We start from the raw sequence: 5,242 nt of genomic DNA, 5'->3' as shown, positions 1-5,242 counted from the left end.
GGACACGACAGAGGAAATGAGAGTGGAGGTCCGAAAACGGATCCACATCCCCCCATTACCAAAGAACATGCACCCTGAATATAATAAGCAAAGGCGAGAGAAAAGGGCCGAAACACAGACAGGGAGATTCTAGACGGAAAATTCAGGTAGAATTGCATATATAGACGCTGCATACTGCGGCAAAGGAAAAATGAATGCAGTCGTACTCAATGGCAAGCGAAAGATGGTTATAGCAGTTTCTATAAAAACAAAATCGATACAGACAGCGGAAGAGGCTGCAATAGCACTGGCTCTTGCTCAGACCGAGGCAAAATACATAGTCAGTGACAGCAAAAGCGCAATCAGGAGCTACACCGCTGGAGTAATAGCAAAAATTGCGGGTAGAATCCTCGATCAAAAGCGAATAGAAAGAGATATCACCCTTGTTTGGACGCCAGCCTACGCAAGCGTGCCCGGAAACGAGGCGGGACACGAACTAGCCCGAGATCTCACACACCGGGCTGGAGGAGTGCCACCGGAGTAAGGCAAACAAGAGGACCTGATTAACTATATCGAAATAGCAATGCACTACAGACTGAGCAGGAGGGTCCTACTACCACCAGACTCCACGTTAAGCAAAAAGGAAGCAGTAGCATGGAGGAAGCTATAGACAAATACATACCCGAGCCCAATTCTTGTCAACCATAATGGCCAGAAATACGATCAGACCTATGTTCACTATGTAAGGAAAGGGGATCTCTAGATCACATAATATGGGAATGTGCAGAGTCACCAGGCAGGGCTAAAAATATAACTAGAGACGCCTGGGAGACCCTTCTGCGAAGCTCAGACCCAAGAGCCCAAAGAGAAATTGTTCGACTGGCTGAAGATGCCGCCGGAGTCCAAGAACTACCGGCCTGCAACTAAGGCGACTGTCCCACCTTCCGGGTCTAACCACCGAAGAGCGGGATAGTCACTCTGTTGGACGAATAAAAGTTCTCTCTACCCCAGAAGAGCCGAGAATCAGGCCGGGAGAAATCTTGTACCCACCGGCACCAGGATCGAAACTGGTACCTCCTGAATGTGAGGCAGATTCTCTGTCACAAGGCCACCATGTATAGGTGGGGTAGCCTTTGCTCGGGTTCTCGCTCTAATGGTGTTCAACATGGCTTTGAAAGATCTAAAAAAAGCTCAATGATCGTTCATGAATTCAGAAAGGCCTTGGTCAAAGGTGCGCTGGTGTATGCAGTACATTTTAGTCTCTTTTTTTTTTTACAGAGCACTTAGGGTGGATTCACAGACCAGATCCGTGTCATTCCGTGATGATTATGGTTAGGGTAATAAGTTTGGTCTTGAAAGAACTGACCAAGCTAGAAAAAATTTCATTGGAAGAAGAAATCGGTGCTCAGCGTAATCACAATGTTCTTAAAAAATAATATACAGTGGGACGAGCTGTCTGAAAATTTTCAGGAACCTCATAGCTGTGCTCTGTCAAATATGTTAAACTAGCATGTAGAACCATGTTTCTATAACATTGATAGTCTTTACCTGAACACACCATACGCACACACAAAAAAAATCTGGGTCGGTGATATTTTGTGTTTAGCTCTACACACTATTTCGTTAAGCGGCAACAAATTTCATAGATATATAATTTATAGTCAATCAACGGTATGAAAACTCAAAGAACAGTGGGCAATAAGATTATGTACCGACCAAAAATATTTTGTCATTTTTGTTTTCTTGGGGTATTGTAGTAAACTTAAATCTAACATACTAGACCAGCCAAAGACACGGAAACACAAGAAAAAGAAATATAAGGAACAATATCTGCTGCGAATTCGGGAGGTACCAGATTCGATTCCAGGTGCCACCAGGTAGCCAGCAGTTTTCCAATTGGTTCAGGATTTCTTCTGACCTGATGCTTGGCTCTTTTAGGGTGAAATGCTTTGGATATGGGTCTCAGACCAAACAGTGTTGTCCCATGTACTTCTTTGTATTGAGTTCCTATGTCCATGTCCAGCAAGTTAGGTTTGCACCAACTGGTCTACATGGCCACTATGTAAAAATATATATCAGGAAGCACTACCAATATGTTGCAATAATACTGGCTACAGTGGTGAATATTGTTTTTAATGACCTCATTCGATTTTCTCTCTGTCCATTGCCCAGACAGACTGTTTCCATATTGTCACGTAGTGGTGACAAGGTCGACGACACAAATGAAGGGTCGATGGTTGCACTGAAGAAACTCTTTATTGGGCTGAATTGCGCCCGCAAAAGAACTAAGCAACTCGGCGGCGGCGATGGCAACAAACGTGCTCGTCGATCGTCGAACAAAGAACGGCCGTCACACTCGTCAACGCTCAATTTAAAGGCTGCTCAGAACAATCTAGATAACGTCGCAAACAGCTACCAGCATAGGCTGGAACATTGTAGAAAGACACACGAGTGGCCGGAATCTTCGGGACAGATCTCGGTGCATCTTGCGCTTCAACGAAACTGATAAAGGTGTGACTCGCGACATCGAGCATTAACAAACAAAGAATACGGAACTGATACGCGATCCAGAATTAAGTGATAAGGCCGTATGCCGGTGGCTGTTAAAACACAACAAATACAGTTTTGAAGGTTTCGCGTCATTACTCCCCCCTTGAAAAAACATCGCCTCGATGTTCCAAAACAAGGCAACTTAAACATAAACACTGCAAAGTTTAACACCACAGATTCTTTAACGCGCGTAATATGGCTTCAGTCGTACAACATGTACAATTTCTGGGCGTGCTCGTCGCCGTTGTGATGCTGACGTTCCGTCGGGAATGACTTCATAGTCCAGTGGTCCGACGCGGCGAATGATTTTGTACGGCCCAAAGTATCGAAGCAACAACTTTTCACTTAGTCCGCGACGGCGAATTGGTGTCCAAACCCGCAGTTGGTCTCCTGGATTGTACTCTGCGTGGTGTCGTCGTAAGTTGTATCGTCGGCTGTCGGTGCGCTGCTGGTCTTTGATACGCAGCCGTGCGAGTCGTCGGGCTTCCTGTGCACGCTGCAGGTAGGCGCCGACGTCAAGGTTGTCCTCGTTGGTTACGTGCGGCAGCATTGCGTCGAGCGTCGTCGTGGCCTCCTTGCCGTACACAAGCTTGAACGGGGTCGCTCTGGTCGTCTCCTGGACTGCCGGGTTATACGTGAAGATCACGTACGGCAAGATGGCGTCCCAGGTCTTGTGTTCAGCGTCGACGTACATGGCGATCATGTCCGCTATCGTTAAGTTCAGGCGCTCCGTAAGGCCATTGGTCTGGGGATCGTACGCAGTTGTTCGTCGATGGCTTGTACGACTGTATTCCAGGATGGCGTGCGTCAACTCTGCCGTAAACGCCGTTCCGCTGTCCGTGATGAGCACGTCTGGGGCGCCGTGTCGCAAAAGAATTTGTTCGACAATAAATTTGGTGACTTCTGCCGCGGTACCATTTGATAGTGCTTTTGCTTCGGCGTAACGGGTAAGGTAGTCAGTGGCCCCGATGATCCACTTGTTACCCATAGACGAAGCTGGAAAGGGGCCGAGAAGATCCATCCCAATTTGTTGAAAGGGCATGTCTGGGGCGGAATCGGGTTTAGTAGTCCTACTGGTCTGAGAGGCGGCGTCTTGTGTCGTTGGCACTCACGACATGTCTTCACGTAGTAGGCAATTTCGGCAAGCAGTCGCGGCCAGTAGTACTTCTCCTGTATTCGACGCAACCTGCGTGCAAATCCGAGATGGCCTGCTGTGGGCTCATCATGCAACGCCTGCAGAATTTCCAGCCGGAGGTTTTTAGGCACTACAAGTAGTTGCGCAGTCCTGCTGGGTGCGAAGTTCTTCACGAGGAGGCCATTACTTAACGCGAACGAAGATAATTGTCGCCTGAACACACCAGGAGGGCAAGCGGTCTTTCCTTCTAAGTAATCGGCTAGCGCTTTCAGCTCAGGGTCTGATCGCTGTTGTTCTTCGAAACTGCTGGCGCTTACCGGTCCCAAAAAAGCGTCGTCGTCATCATCCTTCGGGGAAGCGTCGACGGGAGCGCGCGATAAGCAGTCTGCGTCGAAATGCTTCCGGCCTGACTTATAGACTACAGTTAAGTCAAATTCTTGAAGTCGTAGGCTCCATCTGGCAAGGCGGCCGGAGGGATCTTTCAAATTAGCCAGCCAGCAGAGCGCGTGATGGTCGCTTACCACTTTGAATGGTCGGCCGTATAGGTATGGACGAAACTTAGAAGTGGCCCAAATGATCGCAAGGCACTCCTTCTCGGTCGTCGAGTAATTGACTTCGGCTTTTGTGAGGGACCTGCTAGCGCAGGCGATTACTTTCTCCTGTCCGGCACTCTTCTGGACGAGAACGGCTCCTAGGCCCACACTGCTCGCGTCGGTGTGAATTTCGGTCTCGGCGTTTTCATCATAGTGGCCAAGTACAGGAGGGCACATGCAGGCGGCGCTTAAGTTCGTCGAAGGCCTCTCCTTGCGGCGCTTCCCATTTAAAAGGTACGTCAGCCTTTGCAAGCTGCGTCAACGGTTCGGCGATGCGCGAAAAGTTTCTGACAAATCGTCGATAATAAGCGCACAGCCCAAGGAATCGGCGCACAGCTTTCTTGTCGGCAGGCACTGGGAATTGTGCGATTGCAGCAGTTTTCTCCGGGTCTGGGCGAATACCATCCTTGCTAAGGATGTGACCTAGGAAACGCAGTTCTTCGTAGGCGAAGGGGCACTTCTCTGCTTTTAGCGTTAGTCCCGATGACTTGATGGCTTCCAGCACTGTCTGCAGTCGTTTTAGGTGGTCTTCAAAGTTTGACAAGAAGACAACAACGTCGTCCAAATATACCAAACACATTTGCCACTTCAAGCCTACCAGGACTGTGTCCATTACTTGTTGAAATGTGGCTGGTGCGGAGCAGAGACCAAATGGCATCACCTTTAACTCAAAAAGACCATCCGGTGTGATGAATGCGGTCTTCTCGCGATCTCTTTCGTCGACCTCAATTTGCTAATATCCGCTCTTCAGGTCCATCGATGAGAAGTACCTTGCATTGCAGAGCCGGTCGAGAGTGTCGTAGATGCGGGGAAGCGGGTAGACATCTTTCTTAGTAATGCTATTCAAGCGGCGGTAATCCACGCAGAAGCGAAGTGTGCCGTCTTTCTTCTTCACCAAAACCACTGGTGCCGCCCAGGGGCTGTTCGATGGCTGGATTACGTCATCACGCAGCAATTCCTCAACTTGATCGCGAATGGCCTGGCG

This window comes from Amblyomma maculatum, unplaced genomic scaffold (genome assembly GCF_055883805.1).
Source record: "Amblyomma maculatum isolate TAMU_Amacu unplaced genomic scaffold, ASM5588380v1 scaffold_13, whole genome shotgun sequence".
In the NCBI taxonomy this organism is placed as follows: Eukaryota; Metazoa; Arthropoda; class Arachnida; order Ixodida; family Ixodidae; genus Amblyomma; species Amblyomma maculatum.
The sequence above is the reverse complement of the archived record's forward strand: the minus strand, read 5'-3'. Positions refer to the sequence as shown.